The 21,093-nt window shown below is 36.8% G+C and overlaps 1 pseudogene; it reads left to right on the top strand.

Annotated features, from left to right (window-relative positions):
* Positions 1-168: 168 nt before the first annotated feature.
* LOC100991682 (neugrin-like) lies at positions 169-17,792 on the top strand (annotated as a pseudogene).
* The last annotated feature ends 3,301 nt before the right edge of the window (positions 17,793-21,093 follow it).

Below are 21,093 nucleotides of genomic sequence, written 5' to 3'. Positions count from 1 at the left end.
GGTTCAGCAAGAGGATATAACAATCATAAATATTTATGCACCCAACATCAGTGCACCCAAATATATAAAGGAAATATTAGTAGATCTAAAGAGACTACAATACAATAATAAGAGGAGATGTCAGGCTGCTGCCATGTTGTAGGATGCTGAAGGCTAGTATGCATTGACATGGTGGTTACTCTGAGTCTCTAGGTGGACTTGAATGTCTGTGTTGCCATTCCTCACTGTGGGTTCATGATCTAGCGGGTGGCAGGCCCAGGCCCTATCATCTGGGAGCTGGAATGCAATTCTGACTAGGAGCCAGAGGAATGGAAGCTAAAGGAGGTGGAGAGATACCAGCTCCTCCCTGGGCCCTCAGCTTGAAGCAGGGCCTCATGCCCTGGCACCCCAGGCCACACCCCCTTGGTTCCAGGTGTCCTGCTGCTACCTGCACAGGGGCCCTTGTTTCTTCTTACCCAATGTCCAGAGCACAGTGTCAGGTGTCCAGCTCCCCTGGGACCACTAGTCCCTTCACTAGTGACATACTTCATCACCAGTTTAGAGAGTTCGGCATGCTTACAGGCAGTTATTATTCTAAGTGTTAGGTTTCTGGGTTTACAGAGCAGCTCCAAGCTGGCAGATACGGACCGATTGCCCTTGCTATCAAGAGAAGAGGGCTAGGTGCCCCATGATTTAGCCTGAGGCTCTTCAAACATCCATCCTGCTTCCATACATGGCTTCTGCCATTGGCTCTCTCCCCTAGCACCCTGCAATGACAGAAAAAAGCAATCCGATTCCAGAAAATTTGGAGGCAAATGGAGACACCTGGTGCTCTGCCCAGAACCCTGACATGGGAACCCATGGAGTAGATCCAGTATTTACACAAGGAATTTGCAGAGTCCTGGTCAGTTCCCAGGTTGACTGAAGGCTTTGATGTCAGCACTGATGTGATCTCAAGAGTTTTAAAAAGCAAGTTTGTACCCACATTGGAGCTGAAACTGAAGCAGGATCAAAAAGTCCTTAAGAAAACTGGGGTTGCCCACTTGCTCCAGCAGCTCCAGGGCTCTGGAAATACCTCAAAGCTACTCCCTGCAGGCCACTCTGTCTCAGGCTCTTTGCTTATGCCAGGGCATGAAGCCTCATCCAAAGACCCGAATCACACCATAGCTTTGAAAGTGATAGAGTCAAACACTCACAGGACAAATGTACGAAGGAGATGGAAGGGAAGGAATAACGGAAGCCAGAATCTGGAGAAGGAGAGCTATATGTGCCTCTTGCTGCAGCCCTAGGTCATCAGAGAGAGCTGCAGAAGTACTCCAGTGCTTCTGAGAGCACCAGAAGAACTGACGATGGTAGGCTGCCAAGTGTTCAGAAGCTGGAGAAGTTGAAGGCAGGGGAGCCGGGTCGCTTCAGCAGCAAAGTAGTGAGGAGGCGAGAGTTCTTTGACAGAAACAGGAACTTCCTGTACGGAATTTGAGCTGGGGCTTGGCTTGTGGAGATCCCTCGTGAAACACAGCTGAGCAATTATTAACATATATGGAGCAGCCTATATTTCTGTGTGTGGATAAGCCACCTTAGATTAGCAAGAAGTGATGAGTCTGGACTGTGGGAGGAAAAAGCTGTTTTGGGATATTCAAACTTCCTGTGTCAGGGCTCCCAGTCTGACCTCTGTAGATCTTCAGTACTCACCCTTCATGCTTGGGCTCACTATGTGTTGAAAACCAGCCTGTGTCGCATGTGTTGTTACAATTTTCTGTGATACTTGCAATATGTGTTCGGGGGAAAGTGGGGAAAAAAATAGCGGATGTCAACACCCCATTTTCAATAATGGACAGATCATCCAGGCAGAAAATCAACATAGAAACATTGGATTTTGACTGCTCTTCAGACCAAATGAATCTAACAGACATTTACAGAACATTCCATGAAATAACTGTGGAATACACATTCTTCTCAACTGCAAATGGAATATTCTCCAGGATAAATATGTTAGGCTACAAAACAAGTCTAACAAATTTAAGGAAATAGAGATCATATCAAGTATATTTTCTGACCAAAATGATATAAAAATAGAAACAATAACAGGAGAAACTTCACAAACTTTGCAAATACATGGAAATTTAAAAACAAGCTCCTAAATAAACAATGGATCAAAGAAGAAATTAGAAGGTGAATTTAATATTTTCTTGAGAAAAAAGAAAACGGAAAAAATAACATACTAAAACCTATGGGATATAGCAGAAACTGTTATAAAAGGGAGTTTACACCAATAAACAGCTTCATTAAAAAAAATCTCTAATAAACGACTTAATGTTGTAACTCAAGAAACTGGACAAAAATAAGAACAAACTAAACCAAAAAAAATAGGAGAAGAAAGAAAATAATAAAGACCAGAGCAGAAATAAATGAAATAGACACTAGAAAAACAATACAAAATATTAACAAAGACTCCGTTTTTTAGAAAAGATAAACAAAATGAACAATTCTTGACCAGTTACGGTGGCTCACGCCTATAATCCCAGCACTTTGGGAGGCTGAGGCAGCCGGATCAATTGAGGTCAGGAGTTCGAGACCAGCCTGGCCAACATGGTGAAACCCCGTCTTTACTAAAAATACAAAAATTAGTGAGGCGTGGTGGTGCACGCCTGCAGTCCCAGCTACTCAGGTGTCTGAGACACAAGCATCACTTGAACCCGGCAAGCAGAGGTTGCAGTGAGCAGACATCATGCCACTGTACTCCAGCCTGGGTGACAGAGTGAGACTCTATCTAAAATGACAAAAAAAAACAAAAAAGAACAATTAATTAGCTAAACCAAAAAAAAAAAAAAAAAAGAGGAAAGACACAAATAAAATCAGACTTGAATAATTATATGTCAACAAACTGAATAACCAGACGAAATATATAAATTCCTAGACACATACAATTTACCTAGATTGGATTATGAAGAGAAAGAAATCTAAACAGACCAATAATGATGAGGAAATAGAAGCAGTAAAAAAAATCTCTCATCAACAAAAAGCCTGGGACCTGACAGCTTCACTGCTGAATTCTACCTAATATTTAAAGAAAACCTAATACAAATTATTCTCAAACTATGCTAGAAAATTGGAGAGAATACTTTCAGACTTATTCTGTGAGGTCAGTATTACCCTCATACCAAAACCAGACAAGGATACAATAAAAAAAAAACTATAGAGTTTCCTGATGAACATACAAGCAAAAATCCTCAACAAAATACTAGCAAATTGAATTCAATAGAATATCAAAAAGATCATTCACTATGATCAAGTGGGATTCATCCAAGGGATGCAAGACTTGTTCAACATATGCAAATCAATAATGTTATACATCACATTAACAGAAAGAAGGACAAAAACCCTATGATCATTTCCATAGATGGTGAAAAAAATTGACAAAATTCAACATCTGTTCATGATTAAAAAAAAAACTCTCAACAAATGAGGTATAGAAAGTATGTATCCCAATGCAATAAAGGCCATATATGACAGACTCACAGATAACATCATACTGAATGAGAAAAAGCTAAGAGCTTTTCCTCTGAGATCTGGAATAAAACAAGGACAACCACTTTCACCACTTCTATTCAACATAGTACTGGAAGTCTTAGCCAGAGCAACTAGGCAGGATAGATAAATAAATGGGAAAAGAAGAAGTCAAATTGTCTCTGTTTGCAGATTACACGATTTTATATATAGAAAACTCTAACAACTCCACCAAAAGCTATTAGAACCCATACATGAATTCAGTAAAACTGCATAATACAAAATCAACCTATAAAAATCAGTAGCATTTGTATACACCAATAGCAAAGTATCTGAAAATGAAATCAAGAAACAATCTCATTTACAATAACTACAAAAAAAACCCAGGAATATATTTAACCAAGAAGGTAAAAGATCTTTATAATGAAAACCAGAAAACACTGATGAAAGAAATTTAGGAGGACACATAAATAGAAAAATATCCCATGTTCATGGATTGGAAAAATTAATGTTTTTAAAATGTCATACTACTTAAAGCAATCTATAGGTTCTGTGCAATGCCTATCAAAATATCAATGACATTCTTCACAGAAATAGGAAAAAAATTCTAAAATTCATATGGAATCACAAAAGACCCCAAATAGCCAAAGGCATCTTGAGTAAAATAACAAAACTGGAGGCGTCGTACTACCTGACTTCAAAATATACTACAAAGCTGTTGTAACCAAAGATGCATAATACTGGCATAAAAACAGAAACATAAACCAATGAAACAGAATAGAGAGGATTTTCAATGTTCTCACCACAAACAAATGGTAAATGTTTGAGATGATGGATATGTTAATTACCCTAATTTGATCATTTACCAATGTATACATGTATTGAAACATCACATTGTGCCCCATAAATATGTGTAATTAGTATGTGTCAATTAAAATGACACAATTAAGATGACACAAATAATTCGTGCTCTGGTGTCTAATGCACTGGTGTCAGTTGGTGACATGAGAACAAATTCCTGAGTTCTGTGCATATGAATCATCCAACTTGAGTGGCAGAAGGTTACAGAATTAACATACACAATACAATTGAGAGAACCTAGGGCACTAAAAAATAATTAGGAGAGAACTTTGCTGCTCAACCACAGTTAAATTTTATGTGAATCATACCTAAGATAAAAGTAGTAGTTATCAAGAGCTTATCAAGGGTCTGGCACTGTCATCCACATTGGACATACATATCTACCTCAATCATCACAACAATTTTGGAAGAGTGATACTCTAGTTCATATTCCACAGATAAGAAAACTGAGGCACTAATTATGTGGCAGAATTGTTATTTGAATTCAAGTCTCATTCCAAAGACTTTTTCCTTCTTTTTTATGTATTCATTTTTAATACAAGTAGATGTAAAGGATACAGAAGTGAAAAGGTTAAAAAATGACATAAAATAAAAAGTAAGTCACTCTCCTGTCTTTATCCCCAGATTAACAGTTCCTCTCTCAAGTGAAAATCACTTTGTTAGTTTATGTGTACTTCTAGAGATCTATTACCAACTATCATGGTGGAATATTTTCTTTCTCATTTCAGTTTTATTAGTTTTTGCCTCATGTATTTTGTCAGTCTGTTCTCAGGTTCATGAAAGTTTAGCGTTGTTATATCTTCTTAGAGAATGGACTCCTGTATCATTATGTAATGCTCCTCTATATCCCTAATAATCTTTCTTGTTCTGAAATTCACTTTGTGTGATATTAATGTGGCTCTTCCAGCTTTCTTTTGATGAGTGTCAGGATCGTATTTATTCCTCCATTCCTTTACTTTTAACTTATCTGAGTTTTATATTTAACATAAGATTCATTCCTTGCAGCCAACATTTACTTGGGTCTTTTTTTTTAATCCATTCTGACAATCTTTGTCTTTTAGTTGATATATTTAGACTTCTCACATTTAAAGTGATTATTGATATAAAGGATTAATATCTATTGTCTTTATAACTATTTTCTATGTGTTGCATTGATTCCTTGTTTTTTGTTCTTCCCCCACTGCTGTGGACTGAGTGCTGTTTCCCTCAAATTCATGTGTTGAAGTCCCTAATGGATGGTATTTAGAGACAGAGCCTTTGGGAGATAGTTGGGGTCAGATGAGGCCATGAGAGCAGTGCCCTCATGATGGGATCGGTATCCTAACAAGAAGAGATGCCAGAGAGCTTGCTCTCTCTTTTTATCTCTCTACCATGTGAGGACAGAGAGAGTAAGTACGTATCTGCAAGCCGGGAAGCAAGCCTTCACCAGAACCATGCTATATCATCCTGGTCTCAGATTTCCAGCCTCCAGAACTGTAAGAAAATAAATGTATGTTGTTTAAGGCATCTACATTAAAATATATTTTTATGGTAGCCCTAGCTAACTAAGATACCTACTTTTTATGCCACCTGGATACTGGGAGGCTTGATTCACTGGGGGCATTATTGTAAAAATCTACCCTAGTCTTTCTGTTGGCCCCATGGATTCACATCTCTTCCACACACCAGATTTACTCACCACCTCTGAAGACCCCCAAAATTTCATCCACTCACTGCATCGGGCTTGAAGTCCAGGCTATAGTCATCTGCATGAGGTCCTGATGCAAATGAGGCTTCTTAGGTGAAATTTCTCAAGGGCAGCATTTTGAGAGAAGCTCTTCTTAAGCCATGGATCTGTGAACTAAGTAGTTATTTTCATGCCACACATCCAAAATACATTGGTGAGACGGGGAGATGATAACTTCAATCAGACTCTCACATTCCAAAGAGAGAGCAACAGAGGCATCATAGCAGTCACCGATTTATAACAATTACGCAATCCTGCCAGGCACTTGTTGTCAAGGCCCACAACTCTGGGAATGGGGAATTTTCTGTGATAGAGGTCAGTTCTGTTTCTTACCAGTGGTTCCTTAATGCCTTATTTTCCTTAGCATTGTCTTTGATTTTTAGCCATTTTAATACAACATGAATTTGCTTAAATTTGGTAGCACTTGCACTTCCTGAATCTTTACTTTGGAGAATTTAACATAGTTATGTCCATAGATATTCCTTCTGCCTCATCCTCTCTCTTCCCCATTTCTGAAATTTCAATTATACAAAAGTTTAATCATCTCACTGAGTCTCATGCTGCTCTTGCATTTTCATTTGTTTTTTGATACTTATGACTTCCACATTAACCCTGTTAACAATAACAGAGCCAGAGCAAGAACACTCAGCTGAGCTGAGATGTACTGGAATATCCAGCACTTGTTCCAGATGAGTTTGTTGACTCCTTGGACCATTAGGTCTGAAAGAATAGAAGGCTGAATTTACTCTTGAGTAAAACTAATGATATGCTGTTGCTAGAGAGAGAAAGAGAGAGAGAGAGAGACCATTTAGATATCAAACAAAGAAAAGAAGGTCCATTATTGAAAAAAAGGGTGGGGGAATAAGGAGGGGAACCAGGTGCATAGAGGGAAGTATTGCGCAAAACCTGGATTATAAGAAATATTAGCACTTCTCTTATTTTCAGTTCAGCATCCTTAGTCCAGACAAATCTTTCCAGACATTCTATTTCAGCATAGTATATCATCATCCAGTTTTTATCACTACCCAATTAAGGAAGAAAAAAAGAAAACATGGATAAAGAGGTAATGCATACATGGAAGTTCTCTCTCTCTCTCTCTCTCTCACTTTATCAATCTTCAATAATTTAGGACAAGAAAACTTTTATGAGATTTTCCCATTTATTCACAGCTACTCTAAAACACATGTCCCAAGAATGTGCAGAATTTGCTTCACAGTCTTGTGCCCCCACTACGTACAACTAAATGAAGATTTTAGTAGGTAAGGAAGTGGAGTAAGTATGCTGTAAGCTAGCTATTGATACTTCCAAAATAACCACTTTCAGCTTACTAAAAGATGATGAGGCAAATCAGTATCTTACAGGAGCTTGATTTGGTAGGAAAGTAAATGGACTTCTTCCTTCAAATGAAAACAAAGGAGTTCTGAATTCATCTGAAAAACAAGACTTTACTAGCACAAAGAAGATATTCAGTTTAGTGTGTTAAAATAGATAAAATAAGTAAACGAGAAAAACAAACAAACAAACAAAAAACCCTTGAAATATGCTATAGCAAAAAATGGTGCTGCACTTAGGCCCAGAAATCGATACCAAATATGTCACTTACACACTTTGTGACCTTTGGCCAAATATTTACACACATTAAACCTCAAATTTTACAACTTTAAAACGGAGAGACAGATGCAGGCAAACTCTGCCTCCATTATTATTTTATTAGAAGGATAAAATGAGATAAAGTGTATGAAGGCATTTTGTAAATCTCTGAGCACTGTGCAAATGTAAGACATTATTTTTGTACTGATACCTATTATGAGAAAAATAAAAGATTAATTCAAGACATATTGCATGGTTATGAAAAACTCTGTACTTTAAGATATTCAGTTAATTTTAAGGGTCCTCATTGCTATAGACATGAACATTTAATCAGTCACTGGAAGAAGAAAAAAAAAATCCAAAAGAAACTGCCTAAGAAAAACTGATAAAACAAAGTCATGCCATGTTTGCTTCACAATCTTCTTTCAGCATTCTTTCACCCTTCCTGGCTGCATGCTTTGCGTACTTGGAGTTTTAGGCCATTGAAAATATGTATATTTGTTGAATGGAAATGATGCAAGAGAAATAGATGCCATTATTGTGGTTGGTAAAAATCTAGCTTAAGGGACAGTGTCTGCAGTCAAATGTGGAGCTAACCCAGTAAAGCTCGGTTTGCTCTGTTATAGAAATGGGATGCTGAATCTGCATGGGAGTAAAGAACATTCTTTCCCTTAGGACTTTGTCACTTCTGCCGATACACCTCACTGGTTTTATCTTTCAGATCAAATCTTTAAAATAAGAGAAACATAGGAAATCATTGGTACAGGGATAGAAAATTGGGAGGTTACCATAAAATAAACTTAATTTTTAGCTTTTTTACATTGTTGCAAGTGTAAGCACGAAATAGGAACAGGAGTTTTCTTGCTTACTTAGCAATGTCCTATTTCCTTAGCTATTCTTAAAGACTGAGTAAGAACACCTTTATGTCATTCTCCTTCCTGATTCTAAAAATAGTGGGCAAAAGTAATGTCATAGAGATAATGTAAAAATAACTGCCATTTATTAAGCATCTACTTCAGACCAGTATCTACTGTCTTATTACATTATTACACTTTGGGAGCATTCCAGGCAGATTTCATAATTCTCATTTAGGGATAAGAAAACCAAGTTTCAGAAGGTTAAATAATTTAAACAGGTAACACAACTAGTAAGTGGCAAAGTGCAAAAAAAAAAAAAAAAAAAAAACCTTATGGAATGATGGAATGACTCTTTACTTGCTAGGAAAATTTGTTAGCCAGGTAACAGGGCATTTGGGGAATGAGAATACTGGTTTATTTAATTTCTTGATAGCTGAAGAATAATCAGAAAATGTGTTGTTATAACCATTGACACAAATATCTGCTTGTAATATCCACTTTTCTTTCTTTTTATGTAGGGGATGCAGCCAGTTTAAAACCTTTTGGAATAAAGACAGGGGCTAACAGAGTAGGAAAAATGGGAAGCAAAGAGAAGAGGGAAGAAGATAAGGGGCAAAAGAAGAAACTAAAACATAATTGATTAATATTGATTTTTGATTATTATTTCAGGGCATCACGTCATTATTTTATACACGAATTCTATGTGTAATTGAATGAGATGCAGGACACTGAGGTGATTCTACTGTGGAACCTTGTTTTATTAGTCAGGACTTTTCAGTTGCAAGAGAAAGAAATCCCAAATTAAACCAGTTTTGTTAAACAGTGGGATGGTGGGGGAGTTTGCTGGGGAGGGATTTATTTGGCTCATGTAATTAATTGGAAAGTCCACGAAAAGAGGCTAATTTGTTGTTGTTGTTGTTGTTTTGTTTGCCACAGCCACAGCTGGGAATTCAAATATCATTTTCTTTCTCACTGCCCTCTTAGTTTTACTTTTCTTAATGGTACCTTAATTTTCTCATCTGTTCAAAATATGCAAAGAAAACTGTCACCACTGTGCATTATAACCAAACATAGCAACCCAAAAACCTGGACAAAAGTTTTGATCAAAAAAAAATTAATGCTCTTCCTAGGTGCTGGTAAACTTTACTTTGAATACAACGTTGTAAATTTGGTACATTTCAATGGCTTATGGGTACTAGGATATCAGCAATTTAATTGGCAGTTTCAGTGTGTTGTGCAACATGCCCCTGCTCAAAAACTAGGACCTGAGATGATTCTCAACAGGAAACATAGATACACAAAATCACCTTAAAGATACTAGCTTCAGGTATGCCAGGATTGGCTGTTATATATTAAAAGATTTTTCTTTATATAAATGAAAATTTTGTCAGAAAGGTACTGATCTGCTATGGAAGCAAAATTAGAAATAAAAACTTTGGTATTATTCATCTAAGAAGTCTCTGGATAAGAGGATCTTTGAACAGAATATCTGACTGGTTGGTTCTCTTTCATTGAGATGATGGCCATACAGCAGAAGGATCATGGGCTTTGCAATCAGGTAAGTCTTTCATCCACCATACGAATATTTCCTTAGCACCTACTACGTGCCAAATACCTTTTCTAGACACTCAAGGTATGTCAGTGAGCAAAAAAGAGAGCCCCCTACTCTATGTAACAGATGACAATAAGCATTAAGCATAACAGGTAAATCATATAGTATTTCAGAAACCAAATAAGTACTACAAAAATGAAAACAAGAAACAGGATATAATTAATTTCAATGATCAAGGAGATTTTGTTGAAAAGCGATATTTGAGAAATGATCTGAAGGTGGCAAGGAAGTCTGCAAGTGGCTATCTGAGGGATAACACTCTATGCAGGGAATAGCTATAGCAACTGCCTCAAAGATAGGAACATTGCTGGTACTTTTGAGGAATTTCAAGAAGGCCAGGTGACAGGAGTTGAGTGAAGACATGGAAAAGTAGCAAGAGATACAATCAAAAGAAGAGGTTACTGTATGCCATTGTAAGGATGCCTGCAGTAATTCAAGTGTGAGATGACAGTGGCAGGGTCTGGGGTGGTGGTAATGAAAGTGGTAGGAAGTCATTCTGGATATATTTCGAAAGGAGAGAAAAATATGATTTCTTGAAAGATTGGATGTGGAATGTTAGAGAGACAGCTGTCAAGAACATCACCAAGGCTTTTGGCCTGAAAAGTTTCAGGCCTTACTAGCCATGTCTTCAATGGTAGTTTACTTTATCTCTCAGTTTTCTCCATGGTAAAATGGGGCTCAAATGGTACCAAACACACAGAATGTTTGTGAAGCTATTAAATGAGATACTGTTTGCAGAGCATCTGGCACATAGTAGACACCAAACAAGTTGTCATTATAAGCCACTTCCCTTCTGTGACTCACTTATCAAGCCAACTTCAGAATACGATTTAGCCTTCTCTCATGTTGACTTCAGAGAAAGGCTACACCAGCCAGAAAACACAAGAATCTAGGAACCTAGTCCACTCAGCAGTTATTGTTTTTATTGTAAATGCACTGTTAGTCCAGTTTTGTACTTGAGTCTTTCTGAGCTCCCATATTCTCAGTACAACCCTGAGAGATCAATCAATCCCCAGTAGTTGGAAGAGTCTGAGCCAGTGGAGCCTATGCCTGTGCTGCAGAGTTTTCCCTGAAATTTGAACCCTTTTAGTGAACAGTCTCTCTTAAACATATCCTGGCTCTGCTAGGAGTTTTTCTTTAATCAAATTAAGGCACACATCTAAAACTGAGACTTACCTAGACATTTTGGGAAATTTATCAACAGTATTACTTTAATTTCAGTAAACTAGATTTAGAGACACTGGTTGTACTCATAGTGTAAATATTTGAAGAAATTTTATTTTTTCAAAGGCATTTATTATATCAAAAAAGAACATTTTAATGTAATGTGATTATATTAAAATTACAAGAACAGCTACCATCTCTTGAACATCATCTACCATGTAACAGGCACTATACTCAACATTTCACATTGTATAATCTCATTTAGCCCTCAACATAATCCTTTAAGGCAATATTAGTTTAGCTGGGCAGGCAGGGTCTAGAACCCAGTGTCTGCATATGTTTCATAAGCAACAAAGACCCTTGTGAAGCCATATGTCTCTGTTACCTTAGATCATGTTTTTGTTGTTTCCATTTGTTTGCTTGTCTAGCGGAGAGGAGAGGAGGTTGTTTTGTTTTGTTTTGCTTTGTCTGTTATTCACTATCATGCAAATAATAGATCATGTTTATCTTTGGCTCTTTTTTGCTTGTTTGTTACTCTTTGTTTACTGATCCACTCTTTGCCCCCAACCAGACTTCAGAGCACTGGGAATGGGGAGGAAACCGGAAGTAGCTGCAATTTCCAAAATACGTTCTGCGGAGCCCCGGGCTTACAAGTGGCTACCTTAAAAATGAGTCCTCACCCAAAGAAAGTCTTACAATAAAGAAAATAGTTTTAATCGTGTTTCATCTAGTAGTTTCCAAAATTTTTTGACCACACAGCCCTCTTATATTGAAAAATAATTATTGACATTCCTGAGACTAGTTCTGAGCAGCAAATAGTAAGAATCTTCTTGTTACTCAATTCAAACTGCTGAAAATCTTTGCAATCCAAGGCGGAAAAGTGAGTAATGATGCTGTTTGTCGGGATGACAGATCAAGCATTAAATTTAGAATCTGAATCAAAAAGCTGCTCATGCAGAATACAGGGCAGCTTCAAAAATATGCCTTAAAATCCTGTCACTCAGATTTGTCCTTGTATAATGCCTAGGAGTGGCTGGACGTGGCATTTGCCTCTTCACCTCTCACCCCTGTCTGACCTACATATATTCTAGCCCCACAAGAACCATATTTCACATTCAGATAAATGAGAACCAACACATGAAAAGGGAACAAGCCCCACCTTATTATTACCCATCTTCAGGAGGAGCTTGAAATGATTTTTTCATTTCAATAGTTTTTGGGGAACAGGTATGTTTTGGTTAAATAGATGGGTCTTTAGTGGTGATTTCCGAGATTTTAGTGCACTCTTGTCACTCAAGCAGTGTACACTGTACCCAATATGTAGTATTTTATCCCCCATCCCCTTTCAACCTTCCCCACTGAGTCCCCAAAGTCGATCATATCATTCTTATACTTTGGCGTCCTCAAGCTTAGCTCCCACTTTTAAGTGAGAACATACGATATTTGATTTTCCATTCCTGAGTTACTTCACTTAGAATAATGGCCTCCGACTGCATGCAAGTTGCTGCAGAAAACATTTTGTTCCTTGTTATGGCTGAGTAGCATTTCATGGGGTATATATACCATATTTTCTTTATCCATTCATTGGTCGATTGGCACTTAGGTTGCTTCCATATATTTGTAATTGTGAATTGTGCTGTTATAAACGTGTGTGCATGTATGTTTTTTATATTAATACAATGACTTCCTTTCTTTTTGATAGATACCCAGTAATGGGGTAGCTGGATCAAATGGTAGTTCTACTTTTAGTTATTACTATTTTTTTTTGAGATGGAGTTTCACTCTTGTTGCCCAGGCTAGAGTGCAATGGCGCCATCACAGCTCATTGCAACCTCTGCCTCCAGGGTTCAAGTGATTCTCCTGCCTCAGCCTTCCGAGTAGCTGGGATTACAGGCGCGGCCACCACACCTGGCTAATTTGGTATTTTTAGTCAAGACAGGGTTTCTTCATGTTAATCAGGCTTGTCTACTTTTATTTCTTTAAGAAATGTCCATACTGTTTTTCATAGTGGTTGTACTAATTTACATTCCTACTAGCAGTGTAAAAGTGTTCACTTTTCACCACATCCATGCCAACATCTATTGTTTTTTGACTTTTTAATTGTGGACATTCTTGCGGAAGTAAGGTGGTATTAGATTGGTGCAAAAGTAATTGCGGTTTTGCCTTAAAAGTAATGGCAAAAACCACAATTACTTTTGCAACAACCTAATATCTCATTGTGGTTTTAATTTGAATTTCCCTGATGATTAGTGACTTTGAGCATGTTTTTCTTGTTTGTTGGCTGTTTGTATATCTTTATTTTTCGAAATCCTACTGAAACTATTCCAAAAGATAGAGAAAGAAGAAATCCTCCCTAAATCATTCTTGAAATAATTTTTTCTTTTTATGAAAAGGAAGCCACCCTCCCAAACCACTTCTCACCAATTCCTACCAATAATGGCAGAAAGTATAACACTGGGCGAAGCTTCTCTACCTGTGGTCCCACTCCTTGTTCCACCCCCAATCTGACTCACTCTACCACCCCACTGTGAACACCAGGCCAGTTACTAATGACAGTGCCCACTACTTGGTTTCTGGTAGTCCTATTTCTGCAGTGTTGGAATCAAATTATTGGTTTAAATTAAAGATTTTATTAATTTAACTTAATGACTAGCTTAGTTAATATCTGGAAGAGCTTTTTGTTATTTGAAAAGAGCACTTACCATCACTTTTATTTTATTTAATGTCCAATTTATTAAACTTATACTGCATTTCCAAAACTATGAAAATTAAATTTCCTTAAACAGTTAAACATTGATTAAAGCTTTACTTAATTAAAGTCACTTCCATTATTTAAACAATAATTATAATTCTACTATGACTAATTCTTTTGAATATTTTTAAATTCTAAAAACAAGAGATAAAATGTGTACAAATCCAGTGAGTATAAAATGTATTGCTACACTTACACCTATTTTGTAAAAAGCTGGACTCTGAGTTTATTTTTTCTCAGTATTTCTTCATTATTTTATATTTTTCTCATTTTTGTTTTTATGCCTTCTTGTATTATAGCATGTTTTTGAAACTGAACCTGCTTCCTCCTCGTCCAATTAACATCTCAGATTTGTTGAGGTTCTAGGATTTGGGTAACCAACCAATTGCTTTTTGGCTGGGCAAAGAATCTGCCTACTTCTGCCAAAATGAGTCACATGTGAGCTCTAGTCATCTCTCTGAATTGTTTGTTTTGCTTTTTATAGTTAAATCTTATATTTTAGCTCACTAAGGCTCTTTAACTTCATTTTTTTCACCTAGGATTTTTGCAACCTAGCATCTCACGTTCTCTTTCGCATTTCCTTTTCAATCTTGCATGCCCAGTGTTTTATAACTCATCTCATCATTTTGTGTAGACCTGAACTGCTAACATTATCAGAAACTCACATATGTTTTGTTATGGCATATTATTAGAGGCACCACTGAGGTTTCATCTCATAGAAAATAAGTCACAGGGCTTGCTCAGTTGTTTATTCCTATATCTCTTGTTAGTTAATTCGCAATCTTAGTACCCCTAGTGTTGATTTCTTCCTACTTGATTATTGTGTGAACCAACACTTCTGAATGTGGGACCCTGTTGTATCTGGTTGTTCAATGTACTCAGTAGTACCAAAAATTCTTGGTCCAGTTACTACATTTCTCATATCTATTTGACTCACTCACTTCCAAATTACACAGAATAAAAGAAATGCATATCTATACTTTATAAATATAAATTTAATAATAAATCAAGATATTCATATATAAATATTCTCTACTAATTAAAGACAGTACAACAAATACCATTAAATTTTTATTTCTTCTCACTTATAGGTGGGAGCTGAACAATGAGATCACATGGACACAGGGAGGGGAGCAACACACACTGGGACCTGTCAGGCGGTGGCATGGGGGATAGGAGAGCATTAGTAAAAATAGCTGATCCATGCTGGGCTTAATACCTGGGTGATGGCTTGATAGGTGCAGCGAACCACCATGGCACATGTTTACCTATGTAACAAACCTGCACATCTTGCACATGTACCCCAGAACTTCAAACAAAAATAAACATTAAAACAGATTTTCTTTGCTCTTCGAATTATTGTGCCCCTTATAATAGACATCTCTTAAATTTTCAAGAATTAAAAAATACTTATTTCCATTAACTCAAATCGGATTGTCACAACTTCATCAAAAGGAGCTTCATTAAGCTGCGCTTTTGTTTTTTTAGCACTACCCCCAACATCCTTGAAAAGATTTCTTGCTTTCCAGCAATAGTAAGATGGTCTTTGCTTATTTTGAATTTTCCATTGCCTAAGGTATGGAATCGGCTACTTCCCTAGGAACGCTGGCATTTCTCTGTGAAGATAATATAAGAGACCAAATCTGTGCACATAGCTATGTGGATTCCCATGTCAGTGGTGGGCAAATACACCACTGCTCCTCTTGGCCACTTTTCATATAGACCTGGAGAGAATATTCCTTTTAAAGTTCATAAGTTTACTTTGGTTTTTCCAATATGACATGATAAATTGTTGCTCCTTAGGTTTTTTTTAAAGACCAAGACTCCAAACCAATGGACATACCCCATATTTATAAACCCCTAATAAGTCATTTGCCATTAGCTTGTATCCCACTGTAGTTATGGGGCTTCTGTATGAATCAGGCTCACATTTTCTCCTTCATGACTGGAATAATTGGGGTCCCACAAGTGCCAGAACTCCTCCCTGACCCATTCTTTGCCATCGACTTGTTTGCTATCCATAGCACATTACCTGTTCAAACTCTGAAGTTTCTAATCTTTTCATTGCTCCTTCTACCTTCTGAGCAATCAAAGGTCCTCATAACAAATCAAGAATTTTCAGAAATTCTACTTTTAGCAGAACTATATTTCTGGTAGATAATTACATTTGCATCTTTCTTTTTCCTTTGTAAGTAAAATTTCCTTATCAGTGAAATGCTCTGTTAAGAATTAGACACTTTCCCAAGCTATAAAGATTTAGAGAGATGCAGTAGGTGGGACATTTGTCCAATCTTCCTAGTCCTTGAGCAACATTTCTGAAGGACCCCCGCTACTAAACAGGAAAGTGGGCCCACAGGCAAGCCACTTAGAAAAAGTATATCCTGGATGGTAGCAGCTCTTCTCCTCTTAGTATTTCCCCAGGGGACTTCATTACCTGAATGGAATACTTTTTCCTGCCATAGTAAGAGGCACTTAGTCCTTTGGCAAATCTTAGCCATTTGCTATTTCCTCCAGTAAGTAAATAGGATAAACTGCCTCCTCTGAGGTGTTCTTTGCTGCTCAGTGCCATCCAAGTATCTCCTGGAAAAAAAATAGTCTGGAGATATTAATACTATTCACTACCACTATCATTACATTACCAAGCATATATCACAAATTGAGGACTATTGTTACATATAATCTCAATTAATCTTAACAACTGCTTGCAATAATATCACTTTTATTCCATTTTTCCAGATAAGAAAACATAGATGTAGAAAGCTGAATTCACCCACCTTGAAAGTGGCAGCACAGGAATTAGAACTCACAATATCACCTCTGAGTCTATATTCTTAGCCATTAGCTTGACTTCCTTGTTCCTTTTCATCCTTTCTCACACCCCCTAATTTCACGTTTAGAGAATGAGTCCCCAGAACAGATTTTATATTTCATTAGCCTAATCATAGCACAGTTCTATTTAGGTACAGTCCTAGCAACAGCAACTATTCCTTATTTTTAGATTGTAACTGACAGTAACCTAGAGACCACATGCCATTTCTGAACTATGCCCATTAAGTTTATATAACATCAAAAGCTCAACTTCTCTTATTGTTCACCTACAACTTCCCTTCTGCCCTCTTATAGGTGAAATCAATTACAGCATCCTGTTCTTGCCTTTCACATATTGTCAAATCATTTCTCACACTACATGCTTAGACTAATTGTGTGAATTCCACTCCCCTGAGTTACTGGCTTTGAAAGGTTGCTGAGCTCTGTCACGACCTGGCCACCAACGTGTACACAATCTTCCTAAAATGCTGCCATGGCCTCATTTTGTATTAACTCTTTTCTGTTACTGTGAGGTTATTTCTTCTCTCAGCTCAAATTTTCCCTTTCACCAGCAACTTCATGTTCAAATATGGTATCAGCGATGATTTCATTAGAGTATGCTACAAAAAGAGTGAGGTTGAAATATTAAGAATATACATATATGAATCAACTTCTTGGAAGATAGGTATTTATTATGCACCAAACGTGGGAAAAGAAAACAAAGGAACAGCAGAAACCAACATTAGAGAGAGAGATACATACATGCATTTATGCATATATGAACATGGGTTTTCTTCAATATATCATAAGTTCTCATGAGTATTAAATTTTTAAAAATCCAATTTGAACAGAATATAATGTTTAGACATTCCAACTTTTGCAAATAACTTTAACATTTCAGTGTTACCTCCCTAGATCTTTCTGATGAGAATTGACATTGGGTTATTCAGAACTTGCAGAGGCCTCAGACTGGGAAAATAGACACACAAATTTACATTCTCTTGGACCAGGTGGCTCTACATTTTGAACTTTGTTTAGATATTCAGTGGGCTTTCATAATAAATACCAGTAAGAATCTTTTCTATTCCACCTCTGTTTCTCCCCATCTTATTACCTAATGCATGCTTTAAGTTCTCATTTATAATATCGGTAATGACTTCCATGATTGTGAATAATAAAATATCAAAGAATGCCATCAAGGTAGCATAATGGAATTTAAATGGTACTACAAAAATATTCTCAGCATGTATTAGAGAATTCTAAATTAGGAAGAGATCTAATAGGTCCCGAAAACAGTTCCTTCATTTTACACTTAGGAAATTTAGGTGTTTGTTTATAGATAATAATGATAATAGCTTTTAATAATAATAATATATTTTATTAATAATAGTAGCTCTGTAATTCCTGACGAAATTTAGAAGCAAATTTAAAACTTTTAGTTTGGGTTAGAGTGGGAAAATGTGAAAAGTATCAGGATTCATTGCATTTCTGAAACAATACTGGCTCCATCTGGTGGCCAAAGTAATAATTCCCAGTCAATAATGTGTTTATGATTAATACACTATGCTTTCTTGAATTGAAAATGTCCGATTGGGTCCAAATATTGAAGAATTTAGAATATAATCCTAAATTCTTATATATTTAATCTATAGACGGTTACAGTTGCTACCTGTGATTAATTTCTTCCAAAGTATATATGACTAATAAACTGTAAGTTGAAATTGAAAAAGAGCCAAAAATCTAGTTTAGAAAAATGAAGATAACTTCTCAACTATCTTCTGAGAAAAATTTGTATTCATCTAAAAATATATTAATATATTTTTTATGAAGAACGGCAACAAAATCCATTACTTTTTAATCAAGGCAATATAATTAGTACCAATTTATTATTTAATACGTATTACTAATTAAAATGTAAAACTCAACATAAATTATTTAGTGATTTCAAAAATCAATGAGGTTAGTACCGTATTAGCATTTGTTCCTGTTCTTTGAACTAAGAAACTAAAACCAAATGAGTTAGGCTGTTGTATTCTCGTAGGGAAAATCTACTTTGTTTTTATTATTAAATAAACACAGGCATTCTTTCCTGCTATTCTGTGGAAATTTTGAAATTTCAAGCTAATTGTTTTGTGTTAGTGTCTATTTTAGAACAAGAGGCTTCAACTTTCTTTGGATTCTGAAAAGAGCTTCTAGCACCTTAATCATTTATGAAACTGTGTACTAGTCACACAAGTGGGTTCAGTTTTTGAAAATTCATCAAGTTGTGCACTTAAAATATGCTTGTATATTATACTTGAAAATGAAAATAACATTTTTGGAAGTTTAAGAACCATTGTTTTTATGTCCCCAAATTTAATATATACTAATAATTAGCCCTACCATAAGCTGAGTTGAATATATGGTAAAGGTTATTAAAACCTTCTGAAAATCAGTTTCTCTAAATTTAAACTATAAATAACGTCAAATGGGTTGTTAAGAAAACTACTATATAAAATTAAAATTGTCTGGAACTTCATGCTTGCTTCTGAAAGCTACTCAGACGGCTTCTCACGAATTCTTCCTCCACAGCTGGCCAAGTGATGTTTAGAATCATCGATGCACTCACTGCCTGAGGAATGGAATTATATGTTTATTCTCACTATCTTCATAAGAAAGGAAACTTAAGAAAATAAGGAAAATAAAAGATATGCACAGTTTAGATAGTATTACAGCACCAGTGTCAAAATATGGCTTTTCAATACCTCTGTGCTGATTATTTATTTATTGCCTCTCAGGTCCAAATTCACCTGGTTTTTCGGCTATAAAAACGGATCTGGGCCCTTTAAATATATATATCAGCTGGCCCTGAAGCTTTGTGAGTAGAAGGTGCTAGAGAGACACTGCAGGAGAAAAAGAATTTTGCTTTCTGGTTCCAGGGTACTCACTCAGCAGGTTCCAGCACTGGGTGCTTATGGTACTCACAGCATCACCAATGTCCAGTTTCTGCAGTCTACAGTAGTCAGTAGCACTCAGCAGCCAGTAGCTCTTTCCAGCAACCCTCCCCTCCCACGCAGTGAATTTGTAGCAGAGCGCTTCCAACTCCTGTGGCATGTGCGGCATCTCCTGCGTTCAGTTCCTGCAGGGTATGGTAGTCAGCGCACTCAGCTTCCTCGCCCACTGTCCCTTTATATGGTTTGTTATGAAGCTCCTCCTGTGAACTAGCTCCCCGTGAACAGCTTTCCCGGCTCTCTCGAGGGAGGATTGCCAACAAGTTCTGCCCACAGGACACCACAGCAACTCCTCTGTCAGCCAGTGAGCCAGGGAAGTGATCCTTCCCAACAAAGTTTGGATCTAGCACCTGAGCTCTCTCAGCCTGAGGGCTCGCTCCAACCTGAGCTCTCTCAGACCGAGAGCAGTGTCTCTCCTTACACTGTTATTCATATATTCTTTCCGATTCTTTCCAGTTCTTATTGCCCAACCCCTTGTATTCTAATCCCCATTCTAGTTAATAATTCTTTATATGAAACTTTCCGTGTTCAACTTACTGCATGGTTACTCTCTCCTGATTGGGTCCAGACTAACACAGCCTCTTATTTTTCACTCAGCTAAGATGAGTAAAGGAATCTATTACGTATATGAAAGGAACAATAACTAGATCGCATTCATTCAATAGAATACTTGATCTGGTTACACACAGCTGTGTGGCTTGCTAAGTTTTCTTCTCAAGGATGTAAAATATATGAAGAGTAGGAACTAATCCTTAATTGATGGGATTCATGCAAACAGTACTGATTTGTGCATGTGTAAAATACAGAAATTTGTAAATCAGTTATTTGTACAATGAAGCTCTGGAACATTTTGAGAGTTATTTAACTAATCAAATATGGTTCTTTTAAGGAAAGATGTCCAAAGACATCTTGAAAATAAAAAGGATGAGTCACACTAGGGATAATAAGGTTAGATTATTGTGGTAGTCATTTTCCATTGGCAAACCAGGCTCTCCCACTCTCAACCTGTTGTTTGTGTGGGTTTGACCTAGTCCAAACATTCATCCCTCCTCAGGCCCTCCAGCTCCTCCAAGATATTGAGATGGTGGGAATGTGACACAGGCCCAGCTAATCAGCTCTTCATCCTCTGACCATGATGATTAGTTTAAGATGGACAAATAAAACAAATCTGTCTAATGAATGTGATCTGATATATTTTGCTGGAATTTTTGGGAAAAAAAAGGTCTCTTTTGGTTGGGGTTGCCGAGTTG

The sequence above is a fragment of the Pan paniscus genome, chromosome 5 (assembly GCF_029289425.2).
Source record: "Pan paniscus chromosome 5, NHGRI_mPanPan1-v2.0_pri, whole genome shotgun sequence".
In the NCBI taxonomy this organism is placed as follows: Eukaryota; Metazoa; Chordata; class Mammalia; order Primates; family Hominidae; genus Pan; species Pan paniscus.
Note: the sequence above shows the minus strand (reverse complement) of the source record. Positions and strands in the feature narration are given on the sequence as shown.